This window comes from Ceratotherium simum, chromosome 17 (genome assembly GCF_057802395.1).
Source record: "Ceratotherium simum simum isolate JZ-2026a chromosome 17, ASM5780239v1, whole genome shotgun sequence".
Lineage (NCBI taxonomy): Eukaryota > Metazoa > Chordata > Mammalia > Perissodactyla > Rhinocerotidae > Ceratotherium > Ceratotherium simum.
Genome location: NC_141916.1, coordinates 13,209,181 through 13,235,364, shown reverse-complemented (window position 1 = coordinate 13,235,364; position 26,184 = coordinate 13,209,181). Strand labels below are relative to the sequence as shown.

General features: G+C 45.8%; 1 long non-coding RNA gene and 1 pseudogene across 1 annotated transcript in view; one reads left to right on the top strand and one right to left on the bottom strand.

Annotated features, from left to right (window-relative positions):
• The first annotated feature begins 364 nt into the window (after window positions 1-364).
• The window catches only part of LOC147914704 (uncharacterized), a 30,855-nt gene continuing 5,035 nt past the window's right edge, over window positions 365-26,184 (top strand). The window contains exons 1-2 of the long non-coding RNA XR_015554881.1: window positions 365-554; window positions 10,722-10,820. This is a non-coding gene — a long non-coding RNA (uncharacterized LOC147914704). The remainder of the gene's footprint in view (window positions 555-10,721; window positions 10,821-26,184) is intronic.
• Window positions 24,300-25,227, bottom strand: LOC101404716 (olfactory receptor 6C2-like; annotated as a pseudogene).

The window sequence follows — 26,184 nt, the reverse complement described above, 5'->3', positions numbered from 1 at the left end:
GGAAGGTTGGCCCTGAGATAACATCTGTTGCCCAAAAAGAGGACTTTTTGCTTGAGGAAGCTTGTTGCTGAGCCAACATCTATGCCCATCTTCCTCCACTTTGTATGTGGGATGCCGACATAGCATGGCTTGACGATTGGAGTGTAGGTCCAAGTCTGGGATCTGAAACCATGAACCTGGGGCTGCTGTCAAAGTGTGGACAGAGTCCCCCCTCCTATGCTTCTGCCTGCTGGCCCTGCTTGGCTCCAGGGCTGAGGCCGACTGGAGCCGCCTTGAGAACGTGCTGACACTCAGCAGTGGGAGCAGGAGGACCTCCCCGCCTCCTGGGTGGGACGGAGCAAGCCCACCCTGGTGCCCTGCTCAAGGGAAAGGAGCCTCCACGAGCTCTGACAACTGGCTCTCCATTCCTGAAAATTATGCGGGCGCGAGGGAAGAAGGAAGCAAATAGAAATCTAGGGGGAAAACAGAAGAGCGAGCCCCGGATGGGGCAGAGACGGAGGCGGCGTGGCCAGGGGCCGGGACGGAGAAGGCAGCAGGGGAGGAGCAAAGCCCTGGTACGAGGAGAGAGGGAAGGGGGAGGTTTGGGTAAGAGCGGCCGGGAAAGTGCAAGGGCGTGGAGAGAGAAGGAAAGAAGAGAGGACCCCCAGGGAGCAGGGACAGTGTAAAGGGATTTAGGGGGACTTTAGCACCGTTCCCCATCTAAATAAGTCCCTCCTGCGCCCCAAATGAACGTACAACCTAAGTAAAGCAGCGCGCTTGCACAAGTTCCCCGCTCCAGCCAGAAAACAGATGACTCCCTTAAGCTCCCCATACTGTAACCCTGGGGCCGCCAGCGTCCAGGGAGTAAGAGAGGCTCCCACAGAGACCCCCAGTGCCGGAGGAGTAGGAGGGAGAGAAGCAACAGGGCTCCGGAGAGGAGGACACTCTCCAGGGAGCATCTGCCGCCACGCCCCGCCCCGTTCGGCCGGACTACCAATCGCTAGGCCGCATCCGGGTCTCGTGACCTGTTGCCAGGCAGATTTTTATCCACCCAAAGGCTGCTGCGAGGCACATCCCCTGCGGCGGCCGGGTGGGGGTGGGGGCCGGGCGCCGAGCTCAGCTCCGCGCAAAGCCGGGAAGGAAGACCCTGGGGGGCCGTGGGGAGGTTGCTGGAGGCCAGGTTCACACCTCCTACTGCGTGGCCGCGGGAGTTAGCCCCCATACTCTGGGAGGTACCTAAGCGCCAAACGGTGGAGGGAGGCATGCTTTTCCCTTAGTCCAGACTTGCCTCAATCGACAGCTTTGTACTCTGAGGAACTGCTGTGCTGGAGAGTGCCAGCGCCTTATACGTTGATACTTTGGGATATTTACATTTAAAAAGAGAGCTTTTGGGCCCTGAAGGATGGGTCTCTCATGGTGGTTATTTCAGGCCCGTGGGCAGGCAGCTCGGGTATTTTGGGACAGGAGAGCCTTTTAGCAAAGCCTCGCAAACAGCGGGGGTGGGTGCCCGCCTGGCTTTCCCCTCTGGGGGCCTGACACAGCCCCGGATGCTGAGCTGCAGAACCCTGGTCTGTAGCAGGGGCACCGACCCCTGCCTGCCTTAAGGTCCCCACTCCCGCGCAGGTGAGGGGAAAGGCTTTTGACAACCTCTGGCCTTTCCAGCCAGTGCCCATCCGGCCTCCATCCCCTGTGTCCAATGGCCAGGCAGTGGGGAGGGCTGGAATGTGAGCAGGCAGGAGAGAAGAATGACAGGGCAGTTTCTACTTGTAAGAGTCCAAGTCCGGCTCACAGCTTGAATTTCAAGTGGGCCCTTCAGGCAGATTAGGGAGGTCAAGTGAAAGAGTGGAGGCAGCCGGTGTGGATTGTCTAAATTCCTAGAAAATAAATTCTAGGAATTTAGCTGTGGGAGAGAGGAGCCAGGTGGGCACACTCAGCACCATGCGTAGCTGGGATTAGAGCTGGTGGTCCAGGGTGCCTGGTGGGGAGGGGTGGATTTTTGCTCTCCTCTCTCTGTTTGAACACCTTGTTTTTCCAAAAATTAATCGTCTCTTGAATGATATCTGAGAAACAAATTAATGCTTTTAGCCAAGGGCTTTTTAACAAAATTATAATTTTTTTTAACTGAGCTACACTCCTCATATGGAGGAAAACCACTCCCTGTAAATACTGTTTTTGGTGACTGCCCTTTGTTTGAAGTAATTACTGTCCCTCAGAATGGGAAATTACACATTATTGTTTATCAAAAGGAAATAAATACCTTGGATTAATAAGATTCTTGCTGCTGGAAGGTGATTCCAGAGCTTGCCAGCAACCCACGGTTAAAAAGCCCGCACAGCAAGTTGTGCAAACACTCACCTTTGGTGTTTAAGGATTTCTAAAGGGAAATGGTTGGATCCTGTGTGTCGGTTGAAGCTTGCTGGCCACGTTCTTGTTACATAATCATGGAGAACCTTTGATAGTGCTTTTCTGATGTCGGAAATAAGGACAGGAAAAAACATGGGGAGTGGAACGAGCCTCCTGCCGACTCTGCTCCGACTCTGGGTTGCTCTGTATTCGTGGGCGTTTGGTTAACTCTCACTAAACAAGAGGGTGGAAAGTTGGATAGGAATGCTTTACTGAGACAGCTTGAACCGCATCTAGGCTCACGCAGGGCAGAAAAGGTCTTGGAGGTGGCTCTGAGCACTGTATGTCTCAGCCTTTCCGTGTTCCAGCCAACGCCCCAGGAGTGCTCGCCCCTCCAGTCTCCTGAGCACTCCCCTGCTTTTGACTCCGGCCATTGTCAACTCCTGCAGCCTCAGACTGGCCTCTCCAGCCACACTCAGCTCTTTCTAGCACTCTTAACATACCCCGCTCTTGCCAGCGCTCGGGCTTTCCAGTTGCTCTGTACTTTCCTGTTCTCAGCACTGTTCATATTAAATTATCTGTGATCAGTTGCCTGGCTGTCTGCCTCCTGGATCAGACTGTCAGCTCTGTGAGGGGGGATGCAGTCTGCTTGTTCAGCATCATATCGGCAGCACAGTGCCAGGCACAGGGCACACGGCACACGACACAAACTCAATACGCCCTCCTATCACTGTCTTATCACTTGACACACTTCCCCTCAGCAACACGTGCTCCAGTTTTCCTTCTGTCCATTACTGTGTATTTTCCTGATTGCCAAGAGGCGTTAGCCTCTACGTGGGGTAAAAACATATGGACAATTCCAAACCAAACCAACCAACCAGACACCAGAACTGGTTCCGGAATAAGTCATGGCTAAAGTTTTGCATATCAGCTGCTCTCCTTCAGTTGTTGATGAGTCTGATTTAATTTCAGCAAGGGATGGAAAGTGTGCAGCCTGTCAGTCAGCAAACTCTTCAAAATCCACATGTTTCTGGCAGGCAGGACTGCCTTGTTGGGGTGAAAAGGAGGTAAAGCAAAAGGTTGGTGACTCAGAAGGTGAGGAGCTGAAGTCCAAGAAAGGTGGTGGCCACAGAGTGCGTGCTGAGTGGGGAAGAGACCTGCAGGGGTTTGGTGGGAGAAGAAGGTGGGACAGGAGTGGGTTCGAGATGCCCCCCGCCAGAATTGCAGCAGAGATATGATGGCCAAGAATTGAAGAGGAGGAAGGAAGAGAGGAAGAAAGCTGGGGCATGGAGGAGGAGTGGGGTCCCCAGATCTGATCAGTTGGGTCCAAAACCAGTGGCTGGCATCTGAAATGTCACTCATTGCTTAAATCTGGGAAGTGTGACTTTTGATGATTCTGTTCCCAATAGATTATTTTTGTTTTTATTAATTTAAAAAAATGCATTTGGGGCCGGCCAAGTGGCACAAGCGGTTAAGTGGGTGCATTCCGCTGTGGGGGCCCGTGGTTTGCTTGTTCGGATCCCGGGCACGCACTGATGCACCGCTTGTGCAGCCATGCTGTGGTGGCATCCCACATAAAGTGGAGGAAGACGGGCTCGGATATTAGCTCAGGGCCAATCTTCCTCAGCAAAAAGAGGAGGATTGGCATTGGATGTTACTTAGGGCTGATCTTCCTCACAAAAATAAATAAATAAATAAATAAATAAATAAATAAATAAATAAATAAATAAATAAATAAATAAAAATACATCTTTCTGATGAAATTCTGAGTGCCCTGGCAGGCTTTGTTTTATTAAGAAGGTGGTACAAAGAAAGCATCTTCATTTATTCTCCCTCCTTCTTCTCCCTCCCTCCCTTCCTAGTGAAATTTTTGGCTAGAAACCCCAGCCAGGACATGGAGAGTTGTGTTTTCCACCTGAAGCAAGGTGGGGCTGGCCTTCTCTTTGTTGCAGCTAACTGCCCCCACCCCGGTCCCCCGCTGTTCTCCTTTTTGAGCTGGACAGACACAGCAACAGGGGCCCTGTTGCCAGCGCAGACGGTTGCAGAATGAGACAAAGCCCTTGTGTATTTTGCTGGGCAGCACTTGGCTGTGAAATCCTGACATGTGAGCGTAGGAGAGCATTTGTGGTGTCCGAGCATACAGCACTCGATTCTATGCTTTTCAGAGCGTTTCTAAGCCTCCTTCAAGGACATCAAGGCTGGGGTTTGGTAGATGTGTTTATCTTTCCCAAGTTTGGGCAAAGTCCTCCTAGAAAGTAGATTTTTCTTTGTGTGTGTGTGTGAGGAAGATCAGCCTTGAGCTAACATCCATGCCAATCCTCCTCTTTTTGCTGAGGAAGACTGGCCCTGGGTTAACATCTGTGCCCATCTTCCTCCACTTTATATGGGATGCCACCACAGCATGGCTTGATGAGCGGGGTGTTGGTGCGCACCCCGGGATCCGAATCTGGGCCGCCAGCAGCGGAGTGCACGCACTTAACCGCTATGCCACGGGGCTGGCCCCTAGAAAGTAGATTTTGAGGCACTGAGATCAGAAATCTCCTGGGGAAGTGGGTATGGAATTGTGTGTTTTAATGTGATGCAGTGTGTTTGAGCAATACCCACATCCCATCGTCAAGAAAGAAACACCATTCCCAGCCCAACGCGGACTTGTTCAAATGACCGCTGACCCAGGTGGCTTGTGCTGGTTCCTTGTCCACAGAGAGCAAGCTCCTGAGGTCGGCGAGATGAAAGGATTATTTACTACGTGAAGTGGGGGGTCAGTTGATTCTCTCAGTTCATCAAACTCCCAGTTGATTCTCTTAGTTCAAAGTGGAAAAGAAATGAAGTGGGTGGTTCTTTAGCTTGATATCCCGTATGGTCAACCGGGCTTGGTAGTTGAAAGCCCACTGGATTTTATTAATCATTGGAGCAATGCAAAGCTGCTGACCACGCCCTGTGTGTCTCATCAGGGACTCTCTGAGAGACAGCACGTAGGTGTGGGAGGAACAGGTTCCAAGCTGAGCCTGATTGTTAACAAAGCCAGGCTTCCTTAGCAGACGTGAATCTCCAGGCCAATCAGATTACCTCAGCCTTCTAGCACCCGTGTGAACGGGCATAGCAGGGAAGCTGGCTGGGCCTGGCTCAGGTAGGGCAGCCCGTTGCCTATAAGGTGTGATTTGAGGGCCTCAGGAAAGGCTGCCCTAGCCTGAAATCTTTCCTCTACTGGCTTGTCAAGGATGTCTGCAGTTTCACTATTAGTGAGTCATTCCTTTGCTTCCATGGGCCCTCTCTGTGCCGTCCTTCTGTAAATGCAGATTGGTCTGTGATACAGGATTCCCTTAACCTTCTCACCTTAAATGGTGTGTTTCATCTCTTGGGTGAGCCCCAAACTCAGTTTCTCTTTTTCTTTTTCCGGTTTTATTGAAATATAATTGGCATAGAATATTGTATTCGTTGTTGGTGTACCACATAATGAGTTGACATATGTATATACTGGGAAATGATCACCGCGGTAAGTTTAGTCTCAGTTCCACTTTTTCGTGTTAGGTCCCCTTCAGTCTCTTCACCTGCCCTGTTCCCTCTTCTGTTCAGCTTAGACAAGAAGCACAGCTGGAAGCCAGGTGGCCCAGTGTGGGGGACAGAGGAGCCGAGGAAGGGGAAGGGAGGACGTGGAGGACCAGCGGGCTCTCGCATGGTCCAGCACAGTAAGGGCTGCCGGCCTTGCTCTGGTGCCAGATGGTACATGAAGGGAACTGTTCTCCCCTTTTTGGCCAGAGTGGATCACTGTCAGCTCCTACACAGGCTCCTTTCCCCTCTCCTCCCACTTCCTTCCATTCACTCACTTTCCTCTTCTTACTGTCTGTCCTTCTGTCCTTCCTGTTTGCTCTCAGCCATCATCGTTCTAAGTGGCCCCATGCAGGAAAGGAACTCTCAATTGGTAGCCCCAAGGAGCCAGGAGCTCCTAAGGCAGACCAGAGTTTGGCTGCACCCTTTCCCCCTTCCGCTTGGTTCTCAATCCCTCCGTGAGGCCTGGGGTGTGGCACAGGAGCTGCCCTGCTGCAGGCATCCAAACTTGCGCAGCTGGTTGGAGCAGACACAGAGAGTGTTTAGTGAGGGGCCAGCTAGATGCTGTGGGCTACACTAAAGCCTTAAACTATTTCTGCCTTTTCTTCTTTCCCTGGCTTAGAAGGCATGACCAGAGCCCATCTCTGTCATGCGCCTGCCTTGGGGTATATTTTATCTCCTCATACCTCTCTCCTGGAGCCTTCCATCCCAAAGGAGGTGATGCCGTAAACTCCACTGGAATATAAACTCTAAGAAGGCAGGGATTTTTAATCTATCCTCAGAGTCTAGAACAGTGCCTGGCCCCTAGTAGGTGCTAAATAAATATTTAGCTAAATAACTATTGAATGCACCTCCTCTGGTTGAAGTAATCACAGCTAGTAAAATACTTTCAACCCTGCTGAACACTCTTTTGGGCAGGTAGATGTTTTTAAAACTCACATTTCCAAAGATTTAATTTTAATTATACCACACAGCAATTCATGTTTATAAAATATTCAAACAATAAGGGAAGGTCTCCTTGTCCCAAACCCAGTTGCACGCTCCTCCTTAGCGCTAACCACAGCTACCATCTTGGCATACGTCCTGCAGACTTTGCTCTATGCATTTGGACATATCTGTATGTGAACACAGACTGTAGCTTGGCAGGTTAAAAGAAACCATAAGTAAGATCACACCGTATTGTTTTGCAATTTGCTTTTTTCCACTTAATAATATGTTTTGGAGATGGTCTGTGTAGGTAACTACAGATCCACTTCATTCTTTTTCACTGTTGTGAAATATCGCATAGCATAGATGAAGTGTTGTTTGTCTAATGATTCCTCTACCGACAGACCTTTGAGTCATTTCCAGTGTCTGCGAACATCCTTGCACAACCACTTTGAGCACATGTACAGGTATTTCACTGGGATACCTACAGATGGGCTTGCTGGGTGTAGGAGCACATGCACTTAACATTTTAATAGCTACTCCAAATCGCCCTCCCAAGAGGCTGTATCCATATATATTCCCACATTTGGGCTTGAAAGCCTCTGCTTTCTCCATACCCTTATTGGTTTTTGTTGATCTCCTTTATTTTTCACCAGTCTGTTGGTCAAAAAACATCATCTCATTGTTAGAATACAAATTTCAGTTCTATCTTCTTGGCCAGGAAATTGTGATTCATATTAGTAACATAATCACATGTATAGTAATAATGCTATTTAACTGTTATGTGTTCTGTTATTTAGTAACTATTTTACATGGAATGAATAAGTAATCAGGTCTCTACCCTTTTGGATAGTAGTAGTTATGTATCAATTTTCTCCACATATTTTACTGTGACCTTTAGATGTAAAACGCTAGAGTCTGGGGTCTTGGAGGACGGCAAGAGAATGACCTCTCTTTTCCCCTGCTTGTCCTCGCTTCTCTGGAGTGGCTCCAACTTCTTTGGTGCCACAGCCTGCCCTTCCTCCACGTCCTTTCCTGCCACACAGTGGCCGTGTCCTGGAATGACGATGTCAAGTTGTCCAATCCGATGCAGCAGTGCATTCTCTGCTCTCCGGCCTCTGGGTTTCTTCTTTGATCAGCTCAGAACACGTCAGCAGAAGTTGTTGGTTCCGTCCTTTGCTTGGCTTTGATGATATCAGGCCCATCTTCTGGTACATCAGAAGCCATACCCTGGGCTGTGTCCTTCCTTAATCTTTTCTAAGCTCACATATCACCTAGTACAATGTTTTCCAGAGAGAAGTACATTTTAAAAGGAAAAGCTTGAAGAGCATTTAAAATTTTACACTGTTTAATTTTACGGCTAGTTCCCTTCCCCCACCCACGTCGAGGTCATGTGTTCTCCCATTTTTCTCAACCTCTGTATTCAGGCTAACATCAAAATGGTGGTTGTGAAAGGATTTTTCTTCCTGAAAGTTGTCTCTAGGCGTGGTTCTCTATAACAAGATATAGCTTAGAATCATTTAGTGCCTTAATATATATATATTTTTTTTGGTGAGGAAGATTGGCCCTGAGCTAACATCTGTTGCCAGTCTTCCTCTTTTTGCTTGAGGAAGATTGTTGCTGAGCTAACATCTGTGCCAATCTTACTCTATTTTGTATACGGGACGCTGCCACAGCATGGCTTGATAAGCAGTGTGTGGGTCCGTGCCCAGGATCTGAACCTGCAAACCTGGGCCGCCAAAGTGGGCATGTGAACTTAACCACTACGCCACTGGGCCAGCGCCTTAGTGCCTTAATATTAATCTCTGGTGATTGAATTGGAATCACCACCCAGTATGGCTGGATTTAATAATGGCCTCCTCCTAAGGATTACTTTTTTAGAGGGAGCATAGGATTTTAAGGCAGTGTGACTTGTTTTGGTGGTTTCAGATTAATTTTGTATTTGTAGCAGATTAATTTCATATTTGTATCAGAAAACCATTTGCTTGTTGATTTGATTGTTTCATTTTCTAAAGTGAATTGAAAACCAAATTCATGTCCTACCCCTTTATTCAGTCTAGCTACTACAGAATCTTTGCTTTGCTGGTTTTGGTAATATTACTCTGGGATTTCTAAGGCACTCTAGTTTTGGCCACAAGTTATACCAACAAGATACTGCAAGGCAATCTATATATTTAGCTAAGAATCATACTTTCTTTTGGATAACTTCTTATTTTGGATATTCCGGTGACTTTGCTTTGGACTTTTTTTTTTTCTCTCACATTTTCTGATATATGCTGCAAAACATGAGTGGATGGTTTAACAGTTTTGAGTGTGGATTCATAAACTGGAAGGCCTGGGTTCAAATCCCAGCTCTTCCACTTCTTAGCTGTGTGATCTTGGGCAAGTTACTTAAGCTCTCTGTGCCTCAGTTTTCTCTTGTGTAAAACGAAGTAATAGTAGCAACCATCTCCGGAGTTGCTATAAGGAGTTAACACACAAGTTTAAACAGCGTTTGGCACATGGTAAGTGCTAACGTGTTTGCCATTATTATTCAGTCCTTTCTGAAAGAAAAAAACATTCCTTTCTTCTGTGGTTTTTTGGATTTATGCTGAATTTCATTTTATCATTGAAAATTGAACAAATTAAAATAGAAGAAAGAGTCATTGAATGCTTAATTACTCAACCAAAGCCTTTCTGGAAGAGCAAGATTGTTTCTGTAAAATAATTCACACCTGATTAATCTATTAGGATTTTTGAAAATTTGTGGACTGAGAAGAATCAGTGGGATGGGGTTAATCTATGTGCAGTTTTTAAGAGCCTTGAAAGTTTTCACGGCATTGGTTGTTAAAGAAATGAAGATCATTCAGTTGAAAAAAATATTTCTTCCTTCCATCCTCCCTCCCTCCTTCCCTCCCTCCCTCCCTCCTTCCCTCCCTCCCTCCCTTCCTTCCTTTCCTCGTCAGTCATCTATTCAAGCTACAAACATTTCCAGAATCCCTGGGACACTGTGCTAGGGTACAAAGACAAATAATCCATGGTTCCAGCCCTAGGGAAAATCTAATGAGGGATTTGATTATTACTTATGGTGAGGAAAAATTAAGTGGCCCCACCATCCCTCTGAAAGCTCGGGACAGGAAAGATAGATCATCTGTAAGAAGGAAGCCTGAATAAGAAAATTCACCAGTTTGAAATTGAAGATCTAGACTCATTCCATTCATCAACTTCCAAGTTACTTTCTCCTGAGGAAAATTTCTTGGGATGATGGTCAACTTGAACAAGCACATGAAAAGAACAGCCCATTGTAGGTATTGATAACAACCATGGTTTCCATGTTGCTGGCAGACAGAATCCTGGCATAGGCCAGGGAATCTCGTGCACAGGTGGGCTTTCCTTGTTCCGAGATGCTGGTGACCCCTGGATTGGCGATCTACCACATAAGGGTTCAGGGACTCCTAGTGGAGTTCAATCTACCCATTGGAACTCCTGCTCCATGACATCCAGCTTAGTGCTGAGCAGAGAGAAGATGCTCCGTGGACAGTGACTCACAACCCTCCTTTCTACACCTTCTTAACTTGACAGCACCTTGTTCCTCAGTGTTAAATTGCGCCTTATCTCCTTTCTTCTGCTACTGCAAAATCCTTGAGGATAGGGACTGGATCTGCTGAACTGATGAACCTGAGATGGCATTGTCCCCTTTGTATGAGGTTCCCTGGACTTTCACAGAAGGATTCTTTCAGCGTATACCAGCTCCTTTCTTAAGATTCTGTTATCTCTTCCACGGGCAGAACTTCCAAGCGAGGGTGGAGTGGGCTGGGTGGGATGTGGTGGGGGGTAAAGGTGGGGCCTCTGGTTTTTCTATATACCCACAGTAGACATTTGAGAAATGTTAATTGATTGGATGGTTTGATGAGTGACCCAGCAGTAATCCTTGTCCTTGTTGTTAGACCACACCACAGCCATCAGCACTGGAATGCAAACACCAGAATAAACCTGTGGAAGCCACCACCAAGCCCGGGCAGTTTCAGGCTGCACCTCATACGCAGGTGAGAGAAGGTGGTGGGGACTGAAAGAATGATAACCTTAATTGTAGTAATGATACCCTCCATCGAGAGATAAGGCTCCCGGGAGCATCCGCAGGTGACCGTGCCTTCCTGGGCCATGGAAGTCACACTCTAGAAAGAGCTGGCTCAGGACACCAGGGGCCCCGCCTCTCCCTCTCCAGGGCCTAGAAACTCAAGTTCTCCTTCTCTCCTTTCAGCTCTTTGAAAAGCTTGTAGAAAATGCACTTACTACAGAAGAATTATTGACTCCTTCAGAAGGCTTCTCAAGGGTTTCTTTGTCTGGAGGGCGTTTTGTGGAACATTTACATGCTTATAGGACAGTGTCTATTAAATTCAGAGTTCAGGGTGGGGCAGAGAGCAGACAGAATTCAAGCGTTAGTATTTACGTCTAATTGAAGATCTACCAGAGTTTGGGAAAAAGTATTTTCGATCCTCTAAAGGAAATGCTTTCTCAGGCCTCGCAGAGGGGAGACGCCCACGTGAAGGGTGAGAAGAGAGGAAGAAGCAGCTGTGGGTGTGGAGATCCTGGAGCCTGGGGAGCTCGCTGGGGAGGTCGTTGGCTCAGTCTGGGCCAGAGCCATGTTTCGGGCCTGCACAACAATTAAAACTTTTTTTTGAGGTAGTTGCAAACATTTAAAAATCAAGAGATTTCACAGAAAATAGGGAATATATGGCTTTTTGGAAATGTTGACGTCTTCGGCTGGAGCGGAGTGACTGCCCTGTCACTGGGGAGTTGGAGCTATCAGCTTCCTCTCCCTCTGCCCTGTGGACCCCCAACTCTCCACCTCCTCCATCCCAGCACCACGTGGTGTCTTGACTCCTGGGGCTAATCCCTCCAGGGGTTCTGGGCATCCCTTTCCCTCACCTCTATCAGTCACCCCGCCTCTCCCCAGCAACCCATCTCTATCTTGGTATCTCCTTTGGGCAAATAAATATGCACATGCCCCTTTAAAGAAACCCTCCCTCAACCCCTCCCCCTTCTGGCTGTGGTGTTGTCCCTATAAAACCAACCTGCTTGAAAGGGTGGCCTCTTCCTCATTTTCCACTCACTCCAGCGCCCTGCTTTCTGCCACCAGGCTTCCCCCATCTCCACCCAAAATTGTTCTTGTTTATCTTTTATTCTGCCCAGTGCAGTCTCTGGACACTCGGTGCTGTACCCTCTCCCTTCTGGAAGCCGTCTCCTCCCTCAGCTTAGTGACATCTCTTTTGTCTTGACGTCTGGATGGTGTGGATGACTTTGCCCTCCCTTCCCAGACCTTTTCTGGGCTCCTCTCTTCCCACAAGCTCACAAATGGCAGAATTTCCCAAAGACCTGTGCTGGGGTCTTTATTTTTCTCATTCTCGATGCTCTCTGGGCAACCTCTTGGGGCCCGCTGATTCTCCAGCCTGCTCTCCAGCCAGCCCTCTCTTCTGAGCTCCAGGCCTGCGTGTCTGGGATCCCCAGCACTGGGCTCACCTCCACCTCCCCTCTCCCTGCCAACTCAACCTGCCTCTTGTTTTCTCTGCCTCTGATCAGCTCTGCTAACCATCTGTTCACCACACCAGTCACCCACCTCCTCAACATCTCTGACATCTTAGGTTTCATTATTTACTGCAATCGCCTCTAACTGGTCTGCCTGTCTTAGATCTTTCCTCCGCTGATGGAGTGAGCTTTAAGTAGAGGCCAGTCTAAAATAAAAATCAGATCATGGTACTGTCCTGCTTAAAATTCTTCAGTGGCTCCTCTTAGCTTTCGGGGTGAAGTTCACATCCTTGGCTTAGCACACAGGCCTCCGTGACCCGGCTTCCGTCTCAGCACCCACAGCTTCCCATGTGGACATTTCATTCCAGCCATATGAAAGTGCTGGCAGGTGCCCAAATTCATGATGCTGGTCCCTGCTTCTGTCTTCATAATGCCCTTCCACACGCCTTCTGTCCCCTGTTTTTCTGGGCCTTTGAGTCACCACCCCAGGCCTACTTGAGCCTCCAAGTCTGGGCTCAGTGCCCCTTCTCTGTGCTCTCCCATGGTGCCTGGTCATCCCTGTTTCAGATCCCACAGTACTGGGCTTCTACAAGACTTCACGTTGAGTGGAGACCCAGGAAGGTCCCCAGCACAGTATTCCTGGCATGTAAAATAGAGAGATGATGGTGAGAGCTTCTGGCTGCCTTCCCAGCACTCACATGGCTGGATCTTTCTCTCTTGCCCTTTTGGGAGCAGATTCTAGCTTCCACAGTGTTTGCCTTCCCAATGCAGCACTTTTTTCTTGTGTGATGGATTTCATCGACATTTATTAAGATTAAAGGCGACTGGGATTTGACTCCTGTTCTCAGAGGACTTGTTATACACTGTATGTATAATATCTATTCATTCAATGAGCACTGATTGAGAGACAGCAGTGAAGGAGGCAGAATTAAAGCTGCCAGGAACAGGGATTCAGGCAAAGTGTGCAGAGCTTAGAGGCACTTGCTGTGGCTTTTCACCTTCACGTGCCTTGGTTTAAACTATAGGTGAAAGAGTACGGTTATCTTTGTTGGGGTCTCATCAACAGACCATGTCACGGGCTTTTTCCTGGTCATGGATGTTCCTTTAGACACTAGCTTGCATGTCCCTCACTTTTATGGACTCTAAAGAAGAGTGTCGTGTAAACATTACTTCATGAGAGTGCCAGAAATGAACTTTCCTGCCTCTGCCATTAGCTTCCAGCTTTCTCTAAGTCAACTTCTCAAGAGAATTCTGCCATTTCCCTTAATTGTTAAAAACAAGTTTGAACAGAAACAGAACTTGTGTTGGCTTTCTCATGGCCTCACTGCTGTCAGCTGTTGTCATAAAGAGTCATTTTGGTCAATAAGTGGAAGATCGATAGGTCTGATCAGCGAGCCACTGCTGGACTTTGAGATAAGGCTGTGAAGTTCAGACCAGCGGGGCTTTTGAATAAAAACATCTCCCTGGTCACACGATGTCCTGAAGGCTCAAGCGGGTTTTGGAGGGTGAAATGCTGTAAAATGAATCTATGGATGTCAACCCATAAAGTCACAGTGTCCGATGTCACGCTGTGTGGCATGGTGAGCTGTGTAGCCTAGTGGTTAAGAGCCCTGCTCTGGAGCTGGACTGCCTGGGTTTAAATGCTATTTCTGCTCCTCTGACCTCAGGCAAGTTCTAGTTTCCTCATTTGTGAAATTAGGATGATTAGAGGACTTCTCTCATGTGGTGGTTGTGAGGATTGAGCCAGGCGGTCCGCGTACAGTGCTCAGACACACAGAAAATGCTCCATAAATGTGAGCTGTTGTAATTATGCCCCTTCATCAGCTTTACACGGAACGGTTAACCACGATGACTTTCTCTTGGTCACCAAAGCTGTCATCAGATCTCCCACCATTTGTGGTCCACAATGTCCCTGTTGTTTCAATCCGCTTTGCTCACTTTGCTTCTCTGACCATCTTATTCCAGTCCTATCTTCTTTCATATTGTTCTTTCTGCCTTGAATAGGCTTCTATGTCACCCCTGCCCACCCTCATGACCTCCCTTTCCCTATTCTGAAGCGCTGTTGGTGGAATGGATGCAGATACTCCTGCACCCACAGCTAACCATGGGAAAACTTTAGAGTAATTTTTCATTGGAGTTTGTATGTATAAGTCTCTAAAGCCTTATAGAGCCCTTGCCACAGGACTAACCTGTGGGATCACTATTTATTTTTAAAAAATTTTTAAATGTGCATAACATAAAGTTTACCATTTTAGCCATTTTTAGGTGAACAGTTCAGTGGCATTAAGTACATTCACATTGTTGCGCAACCATCACCCACTATCTATCTCCAGAACATTTTCATCTTCCCAAACAGAAACTCTGTACCCATCAAACAATAACTTCTCCTTCCCCCCTCCCTCCATTCCCTGGCAACCACAATTATATTTTCTGTATCTATGAATTTAACTACTTTTGGTCCCTCATATCAGTGGAATTATACAATATTTGTCCTTCGGTGTCTGGCTTACTTCACTTAGCATAATGTCTTCAAGGTTCATCCATATTGTAGCATGTGAGAATTTCCTTCCTTTTTCAGGCTGAATAATATTCCATTGTATGTGTATACCACATTTTGTTTATCCATTCATCCATTGATGGACATTTGGGTTGGGTTGGTTCTACCTTTTGGCTATTGTGAATAATGCTGCTATGAACATGAGTGTACAAATATTTGTATGAGTCCCTACTTTCAATTTTTGGGGGGATATATTTAATAGTGGAATTGCTGGATCATATGCTCCATCTGTTATACAAGGTCGACTTTATAAATCAAGAACAGAGCTTGAACACCTGACGGGAAAATTCTCCCTTTACCTCCCTTCTCCCCACCCCCACCTTAGTACCTCCCACAGACTTTATCTCCATAAATGTCAACTCTGCCTGCAGGTTTTTTAGGCTCAAACTTTGGTGCCATCCTGGACTCCTCTAATTGTTTTACATCTGCTGGTTAGACCCTTAGCAGTTCCCCTCAGCTCCATCTTCCGTGTCCAGAATCTAGTCACTTCTCCCCATCTCTACTGTTACTGCCCTGATCTCGGCCACCACATCTCTCGTCTGGATGATGGCAGTTGTTTCCTAACTGGTCTCCCTGCTTCTGCCTCCATCACCCTCTCGTCTCTTCTTAGCACAGCAACAGGGTCGACTCTTTTAAAACATGAGTCAATTAATGTCGTTCCTCACTCATGACCTTCCGTTGCTTCCTAGCTCACTCGAGGCAAAGCTCAAGTGCTTGCAAAGGTCTGTTGGCTCTCACTGCTCTTCTTCTTTTTTATTGAAGTATAATTGACATACAATATCCTGTTAGTTTCAGGTGTACATCATAGAGATTCAGTATCTATATACATTACGAAATGATCACCATGATAAGTCCAGTTACCATCTGTCACCATGCAAAGATATGACAGTATTATGGGCGATATTCCCTATGCGGTACAATTCCAGAACTGGGTAGTTTGTTAGCTGCCCTCCGGTTCCACCAATCCCTTTGTTTTAAAGCCGAAGAAACAGAGACCCAAAAAAGTTGAGTGTCACAGACTTCCGTATTGTCTTGAACTGCAAACTAACTCATGAGCCTTCAGCGGTCTGGGTGGTAAACCAGACGGCCCATGGGGGGAGTGCCGGGAGCCTGCGCAGCATCAGGGACCCACCCCACCCAGGTACTATCGCCATCTAGTGGCCCCTTGGGCCCTGGACCTTTGGGGTCTCCTGTAACTTGGGTGCTGTTCAGTTTCAGGAGGAGCAGCTGATGGCCGAGGTCCCTGCCTCTGATCAGGCCACCCTCCAGGAAGCTCTTCTTGATGTGAAAACCATGTCTTTCAAAATGTCATCTTTTTGGTTTTCAAATGCACCAGGAGGATGAGTCTCAGCACCATTTTGTGAGCATTTTCTTCTTCTTCTTTTTTTTTTTTTGGCGAGCAAGATTGGCCCTGAGCTAACATCTATTGCCAATCTTCCTCTTTTTGCTTGAGGAAAATTGTCCCTGAGCTAACATCTGTGCCAATCTCCCTCCATTTTGCACACGGGACGCTGCCACAGCATGGCTTGATGAGCAGTGTGTAGGTCCATGCCTGGCACCCAAACCCATGATTCCTGGGCCACCGAAGCAGAGCATGTGAACTTAACCACTATGCCACCAGGTTGGCCCCTTGTGGGCATTTTCATGTCTTCATGTTCCTGACAGTTTGTCCGCATCTTTTTCCTGCGAGGTCTCTTAGGGGTTAAATGCTGCCAGCAAGAAGCAGGGCGAGTTCTCCTGCTTATTCTGCACATTAAGAATGAGGCATATTTTATGTTCATGAGTAAGCTATTGTTTATTGATGTTCCGATTACAGATAAAATGTTCTTGCTCCTCTTTATTGCACATGAAATCACAGCAAACAGTACAGGATGGACTATGATTAAGTGCTTGAGTGATGTGGTCTCTACTATACCAGGTGTAGAAATTGGGGGTAAAAGAATATTGGAGAGGGTTGGAATGGTCAGGTAATAATAAAAATAAAAATAAAATAAGAACTAACCCCTATCAAGCACTTGCTATGTATCAGGAGTGATACAAATGCTTTATGTGATTTAACTCCCTAAGTCCTCAGAATAACCCTATGAGGTAGGTGCAGTTATAGGAATCTGAGGCACAGAAAGATAATGTGATTTGCCTAAAGTCATAGAGAGCTGATAAGGGCAAAGCCAGGATTTGAATCCAGACTGGCTGGCTCCAGAGTCTTCTTTCTTAAATACTACATCCGATGGCCTTGATGAAGGCTTTCAGAAGATGAGACTTGAGCTGGGACTTGAAGAAGGAAAGGTCCCACAGCATGGGGACAAATCTGAGTGATGGCCCAGGGATGGAATGGGCCTGGCAGACCCCAACAGGGAAGACGAGACTGACCACACTGGGAAAAGGGCACATATTGGGGACCAGTGGGGAAGAAGGTGGGGCAGTAGGGTGGGGACAGATTATAAAAGGTCTTAACATCTAGGCAGAGGGTTTAGACTTGATCTGGAAGGACATAGTCTTTGATGAGTGTTGAAGGCTGACTTGCTAGAGCAGAGGTTTGGGTAGGTTTTGGGGGGCGATAGCAGGTCTGAGGGTAGGAGGTGTGGAGGCAGGAATGAAGCACTGAAGGTCTAGCCCAGGGTGGTGTAAGAGGAATGGAAGGAAAGGAGAGTGGTGTGAGAGATTCACAGAGGGATCAGCAGTGGAGAGACGGAGCTCAGCATCCAGTTGGCTTTGAGATTCAGAGTCTGGTGAGAGGGACAATGTTGACTCCATGGGCTGAGATCTCACTGCTGGCTGGCTTAAGTTGGTATCACAAGGGAGTGAGTCCACAAAGAATTAAACATTTATGACACATTCAGGTTATTTGTCTTAAACTCTCACTGTTTGGGTAGCTTACTAAAATAGATTTTTTTCTATTGATTGTCGTATCAATTGTGGTTCTATCAGAGAAGCAGAACCTCCGTGAGCCACAGAGAATAAGGGGTTTATCAGAGGGGTCAGAGCTCCCGTGCTGGGGGACCTGATTCTGCAGTCTGTGTAAGGTGTTGTCCCCATGTCTCAGCTGGGCCAGCTGGGGAGGGAAGATGAACATGGAGTCGGGAAGACGAGAGACAAACTGGAACCACGTCTGCTGTCACCACCTGCGATCTCCACGATGCGGGTGACCCGTGGGACAAGCTGGAGTCCCTCACCCCAGAGCCATACCCACCTGGCCGAGGAGCTGGAGGAGCTGCAGGCCCAGTGGCTGCCCCATCGGAGTGCATGAACTCAACCACTATGCCACCGGGCCTTTTGTTTTATTGATAACAACCATCCTAACAGATGTGAGGTAATACCTCATTGTGGTTTTGATTTGCATTTCCCTGATGACTGGTGATGTTGGGCATCTTTTCTTATACCTGTTGGCCATTTGCATATCTTCTTTGGAGAAATGTCTATTCAGTTCCTTTGCCCATTTTTAAAAAGGATTATTTGTTTTTTTGCCATTGAGTTGTCTTCTTGTAGCTCATTGAGTTTCCTCAAAACAGCTTTTCTGAATTCTTTATCGGGTAAATCGTAGATCTCCATGTCATTGGGTTCGGTTACTGGAGGGTTATTGTGATCTTTTGGTGCTGTCATGTTTCTTGATTCTTGGTGTTCCTTGGAGTTTTGTATCACTATTTTCACATGTGAAGTAGCAGTCATCTCCTCCAATCTTGACTAGCTGCCTGCAGGTGAGAGAGACTTTTATCCGGCTCTGCATTATGATGCTTCTCTGGCCTTCTATGGATACACCAGCTTCACGCTTCTTGCTCCCTCTTGTCTCAGAAGTCTTAAGCTTGTTTGTCTCCTCTAACTGCAAAATGCACCAGGCTGGCTGCTGGAAACCTCTCTTTTGTTTTCCCAATGGTGGCACCACAGCTTAGGATTGTGATTTCTCCCTCGCATGCTGACCCTGGCCTGTTTTCTGCACGTGCTCCTTGTCCACCTGAGCTTGCTCTCGCCACCCTCAGGACTGCACAAGAAAGTGGCCACAGAGTGAGGGGAGGTGTGTGTTTGGCACTCAGGGCATTAGGGGTGCCCACAGGCCAGTTGGGGGATCCTCTGGTGACGTGTTCCCAGTCGCTCATAGATGGGCTTCCTGCTGGGGAGTCCAGAAGGCAGTCAGCAGGAACCGTGTCCCTGTAATGCCCTCCGATTTTCTTACAGGCCTCTTTCCTGATCTCCTCTCTCCTCCCCGTCCTGGAGCTCTAGCTTTAATACTTTGGGTGCTGTGAGAGAGAGATGGATTACTTTAGCAGCATCCTGCACAGCTGGGGAAGCTGGGCGCTCATTCAGCACTCTCCCTTTTCCTGTGGGAGGGATCCCTGGCCTCCTCTTTCTCTAAGCTGTGCTGCCCCTGAGGGAGGGGTGATGCTGGCAAAGCTCCTCTTACCCACTCAAATGCATCCAAACTTGTAATTCTTTTTTCTGCTTCAACAGAGCGCTGGAACTTCCCCTCTAAAGACCTGGAGTGCTACCAAGGCTCTCTGGTCCTTGGGTATCTGCCAAGTCAGCGTTTCCAAGTGCTTCCAGGCCTGACCTAGCCTGAGAGGCACTGGAGCCGGTTGACAGGCTCCAGCTGGCTCCAGAGACCTTACTGGGGTCTGTCTGTCTATAACCTGATGCACAGAAGGGCGAGACTGCTCCCGGGTCCCTTGGCATTTGATGCCGGATCCCACAGCTCCCACAGAGGCACTTTTGTTTGCGGATAGAGGCCTAATTGTAGATGTTAAGCGGGGGGGGGACAAAGACTGTCTTATGCCGCCATGATGCTGACATCATCAGCCCGGCATCTACTTGTCGATTCCCAGACCCACGCATTCTGGCCATGGGGGAGACAACACCAAATAATGTTCTCTGATTCAATGGCTATACTGCATCCTGTAAGACAAAACCCCATCTTTTTGGGTAGAGCCTCCCAACTGGTTTTGGGATTTTATCTTCAGAAAGTCATTCCACCTTTCAATTAGGCCAACGACTTCTGGATGATGAGGTATGTGGTGAGATTAACTAGTTCACTCCATGGGTATGGGCTCATTGCTGCAATTCTTTTGCTATGAAATCAGTGCTTTGATCGGATGCAGTGCAGTGCAGTGCAGAACGGCACCATGGTGTGTAAGACAATCTGTGAGTTCATGAATGATGGTGCCAGCAGCAGCATTACAGACAGGCGAGACAAATTCAAAATTTGGATATCCAAAATATATCTCTATTCCACAAGCATGAATCTCTGCCCTCAGTGGGATCGTATATATGTTGATGGGATCATCTTTGGAATATATAGTCTCCTACATAGTCTAAATGTTAAAACTCTCCATACTGCTGAATTGGTATGGTACACACAGTGGACAGTGATGAACTAGCTGCTGAGATGTGTCAGGTGTTTGAGAATATGGTGGAAATAATACCTGTAAGGACAATGGGATGGAATGGTGTGATAGTCAATTTTATATGCCAACTTGGTTGTGCCATGGTGTCCGAATATTTGGTCAAATAATATTTTGGATGTTTCTGTGAATGTGTTTTTTTGGATAAAATTAACATTTAAATTGGTAGGCTTTGAGAAAAACAGATTACCCTCTATAATGTGGGCCTCATCTAATCAGTTAAAGACCTTAATAGAACAAAGACTGATCTACCCTGAGCAAGAAGGAATTCTGCTAGCAGACTTTTGGACTTGAACTGCAATTCTTCTCTGAGTATCCAGCTTGCTGGCTTACCCTTCAGATTTTAGACTTACCAAGCCTCCGCAATTGTGTGAGCCAATCCCTTAAAATTTATATATTTATATATTTATATATATATATATTTATATATTATATATATATATCTCTTTATATCTTTTTATCTTTGTATCCATATAATCTCTCTATATATATATATCTATACATATCTATACATATCCTATGTCATACATATCCTGTAGGGTTCTATTTCTCTGGAGAATCCTAATACAGATGGTGTAGAAAGCAGACCCTAGGATGACACCCGATAATTCCCACTTCCTGGTGTCTATGCCTTTGTGTAAGCCCTTGCCTTCAAGGGCAGGTGGAACCTTTCACTTGATTCTAACCTGTAGACTATGGCAAAGGTAATGGGATGTCACTCCCATGGTTAGGTTACATTGTATGAGACTCCATCTTAGCAGGTTGGAGCAAAACATTCTCCTGCTGATATTTCAGAAATAAGCTGTTATGACATGAATTGCTTATGGACAGGGCCCCATGGCAGGGAACTGCAGGGAGCATCCAGGAGCTGAGGGTCTCAGTCTATAGCAGCAAGGAACTGAATTCTGATAACAACCATGTGTGCTTGGAAGAGGACTCCAACCTCCAGAAAAAATGCAGCCTGGCTGACACCTTCATTGTAGCCTTATGAGACTCTGAGCACAGTACCCAGCTAGGCTGTGTCTGGACTTATGACCCATGGAAACCGTGAGATAATAAATGTGTGCTGTTCTAAGCTACAAAATTTGTGGTAATTTGTTATGCAGCAATAGAAAACTAATACAGATGGTTATTGCTAAATGATATTGACACTCTAGAAAAAGGTAATAAAAAACCGAGCATGATTAATAGGCTATTGATAGGCCAGAAGGCCTAGCTGGTAGCTCACATAGAGGCTCCCATCTCCATAATGAGAGTACAAGAAATTTTAAAGATCAAGCCTTAAGTAGTGGGAAAACATGCCATGTGGAGCTTATGTTATGTCCCAGTGGGAGAATCATAATATAGGTTTGTGGGGTTCTGAGAACAAGGCCATGTCACCTTCACTGGAGAATTATAGACCTTTTGAAAAACAAAAGTGTGTGCTTATGGGCCTGGGATATGTGCTAATATATGACTATGGGAAAACAAGTGATCATGTTTCTGGAATTACCTATCTAGAGCTGGATTCTGACAGACCAACCATGTCATAATGTTGAGCAGGCCTTACAGCAATGCATCGTAAGATGCAAGTGGTGCATCTGGGATTCAGCAAGAGCTTCTCTGATACAATGGGGGACAAGGAGGAATATGTGTGGCACCAGGTGATACACTTAACTGTCATTAATCAGAAGGGGCTGTCTGATCACAAAGCAGGAATTTCAAAGGAAGGAATGGACAAATATTTTTTCTCCCTTTTTTTCCTGTATCCTATTTTATTTCACATACGGTTTCACCATTTGAAGTACCTAATAAGTGTTATGAACTTTAAATACGTACTTTCTTACCTTCATAACAATCTTCAATTATGCATTCTTTTCCTCATCTTACTATTGAGATGTATAAAATCTAGTCTAATTATGTCTTAGCAGAGAGAATCACTAATACCCTACAGTTAAGGAGTGTTAGCAAGATAAAAGGAAAGCCACCACCACTAAGACTGATGTGTCTGTACTAGGTGGAGGAGAGTCCTGGATAAGCCATGGAAAGATGAATCTTGTATGGCAAGATAACTTTTGAGATAGTGAATTAAGGGCTATCTAACTTTTATTTTCAAAGCCTAAACTTATTGAAAATACAGTTCAAAGATTAAAAAGAGATTTTGTGGATGCTCCACAAAAAAGGCAGCCTGTGCCTTCCTCCCTGGTGATTACAGCTTAGTGGGATTCACTACAAGGTGCTAGATCCTAGGTTTAAGATTTCCAGGCCATCTTTCCCAAAGATTTCCATTCACAAGAATGGCATGGAAACAGTAGATCTAGTAGACATGAAAGGCCATGCAGGTGGGGCCAATGGATATTTTCATGGACTAATGCCTGGAGGAGCTTCTCTGTGGCCTTGGTAAGACCATGGGACCTTTGTATTATCAGGGTGGGATTAGGGTAAGAACGGCAGAGGCTTTCTTCAGCCCAGTGGAAGAAGCGCATGGCGTAGAATTTAACTCTATTGGAAATTCAGATGGTAAGTAAAAGTAGACACAGTCCTTGACTTTAAGGAGCTTAGTGTCTAGTGAAGGAGAGATAAATTAATAAAATAATCCTAGGAACAAGTATGTCGTATGATAGGGGATTGTTCATTCTCAAAGTTATGTGAGAAAGAAAAGGAAAAGGATAAGAAAAATCACTATCTACAGCATCACCTTTACTCTTATCTACCCTCAGCAAACTGAATATGTCCTTTAATTGCTCTTTCGGCTTGATGACCTGACTTGTTAACCAAGCTTCGTTTAGTCCACGGTTCAGAATTCCCACAAATCTTCCTTTCCCATTTTGTTTTTAGAGGCATATTCTGCATCAAGTGATTTCCAGTGGACAGACTGTGAATGAATGAGGGGAATGAAGACTCATTTCCCGTAACATAATTTTCACTGTAAGAAAAGACCCATTCATTCTTTGCCTCTAGCGGCAGGATACTGGGACTGCTCATCCATTATGGTCGTTTTTAGTGGTATAAACCAGCTTGGAATAGCTCCCCAAGTATCACTGGAATTTCTTGCCTCTTTCTAGGGCTTCTTGACTCCTCCACCTCGCTCCTCAGTCTAACACCTCCTAAAATCTGGAAGGGATGAGGCAGTTGAAAGACTTGCCTGAGTTGTTGGTAGTAAATGCCAGAGAGCAACTGGTAGTGTTTCTGACTCCTGGTACGGCATATATCTTCCTCGAGCATCGGATAAGCACAGAAAATTGTGATGAAAGAAAGAAGCAGTGGAGAAGAGGGGCTAAGTTGAAAAGACAAAAACTGCAAACTTAAAAATTATTCTTTATTCATTGGTTAATTTTGTAAGCCTTTGTGATTGAGATTGGATCATTTTTTTGTACCTAGAACAATCATTATAATGAAAAACTTGGATAGCAGAACAGAATGCAAGTCTAAGCTGTCACTCACATTTCATCCATCCATTAGCCCCTTTAGGCCTGTTAAGCTGACATTCCAAAAAAGGAAACAAACACACCCAGACAAACACAGATACACATACTGATGACAAGCATATGAAATTCTATTTGGAAAGAGCTTGGCCTTTATAAAAAGAAGTTGTGAAACTTTTAAGCAAATGGAATTAGAGGAAAATTTTGGTCTACATTTATATGTCCCTGAAAAGTGGGAGAAATAGAATAATGGGTTTTATCAAACAGGGAGATAAGGGTCATTCCTGCAGACATACATCATCATCACTGATGTTCCTGGAAAACTGGGGACTCAGATCAGGACATAGCAGCAGCGCAACAGGGGTAGCTGACCACCAATGTGATAGTAAATTGATGCTGTCGACATTCCTTGATTCTGTAAGTAATAACAGGTGTATGGTTATAAATGTTTACTGCAGATTCATTCCCATGTATTTCTGGGAACAGATAGAGCTAAAAAGGTTATTTAATATATGTATGAATAGTGGGCACAAAGGGTAACAGAATAGTGTTGTGATACATAAAATCATGACTAATAGACCATTAGGGGAAAATAAAATGGAGATAGGGAATTCTCCTATAACTTGTCATTTTGTAGTCAACAGTCCTTTAGTTCTTCAAGGTAGATGCAGCCCTTTTGATCATGTCTTTGAAAGCTTGTATCACTTGCTTGTTCCTCAGAATATAAATGAAGGGGTTCATTACAGGGGCAACTGAGGTGAAGCACTGACACCACCTTATTCATAGCGAGCCCTTCTTTTGCAGATGGTTTAATATAGACAAAGATGCAGCTTCCATAAGTCATAGAAACCACAATTATATGGGAAGAACATGTAGACAAAGCCTTTTTCCTCTGCTGCACAGAGGGGAATCTGAGAATGGTCCTGATGATGTATGTGTAGGACATAATTACACACACCAAGGTGAACAGGAGCGTCAACACAGCCGTGCCCAAGACAAATTGCTCTGTTAACTTTGTGTCTGAGCAGGTGATCTTCAGGATGGGAGCAGTATCACAGCCAAAGGGATCTATGATGTTAGAGACACAAAACTCGAGCTCAAAGCCCATGATATAGGGTGGGAGGACGATGATCAGAGCAATCATGTAACAGCCAATAAGGAACTTGATGCAGACTCTGTTGCTCGTGATGGTTGTGTAATGCAGGGGTTTGCAGATGGCCACGTAACGGTCATAGGACATGGCTGGCAGGAGAAAAACTCAGTCACACCCAGGATGATACCAAGAAATAGTTGAGTGGCACACGCATTGTAGGTAACAGTATTGTCCCCAGATGCCATTGTGTAGAGAAATCTGGGAATGCAGACAGTTGTAAATGACACTTCCAAGATGGAGAAATTCCAGAGGAAAAAATACATGGGTGTTTTAAGGCAGGTATCCACCAAGGTGAGAGTGATGATGGTCGACAACACTCAACAAGTAGGTTAGAAACAAAAAGATAAAAAGCAGAACCTCTAGATTTGAACCATCTGTTAGCCCCACCAGGATGAATGTTGTTATTGCTGTATAATTTCACATCACTGATTCCTGACTCTGGTCTGGTATGTGTGTAAAAATAAGAGAGAAATTAGATCAGAGAAAGAGACTGTCGGCATGATTTCTCAGTGAGGTGAGGTGAAAATGTTAGCTAAGCCAAGATTTTATTTTGTTTGTTACCTGTTAATCAAGAATGCCGTTGGAGTGGTAGTTAATTGATAGTTAATCAATAATGCTACTGGACTCCCCCTGTTGAGCATTACCCTGGATACCAGCCAGAAGGCTCTTACTAAAGATTCTAATTACTATATTGAGGTAGTATTAATTCAATAGTAAAGGGATTCTTTGATCAACAATCCCATGGAAATGAAGCTATTTTACATTATCTATGTTACTAAACAGAAAAACTCTATCATAAAAATATGCATGGTTTGTAATTGTCATTTCATGACAATAATACCTCAAGGTGTGCTCGTCTTCTTGGTTCCATGTGAGGTAAACAGGTCTGGCTGTAGTTAAGGTTGAGAAGTTAAAATTTTTCTCCTCTCTGCCTCTGCTTCATCGCTCCCTCTGATAATCCACATTCTTCTTTAAAGTACCTCATGCCTTTCTGCTCTCTTCCCTTTCTGAACTGCACAGAAACACTCTCATGAGTCCACCCTAAAGACAGAACCAGAGTGATCTTTTAAAACCATGCATGAGATCCATTTCTCTGTTTAAAGCCACTCAATGGAGTTCCATTTCCCTTAGAATAAAATTCAAACTCCTTACCTTGCTTTACGAGGTCCTTCACACTCTCCTCACTGTGTAATGCCCCTAATTCGTCTCTTGCCTATCCACCTGTACTGGTCGTCTTCAGTTCCTTGAAGATGCCGTGTTTTTTCCACCCCAGAGATTTTGCAATGTTTCCTCTCTTCTTGCAATGCTCGGCTTGCATTCTTGCATGGCTGGATCTTAATTTTTCAGGTGCCAACTTAAATATAATCCCCTCAAAGATGC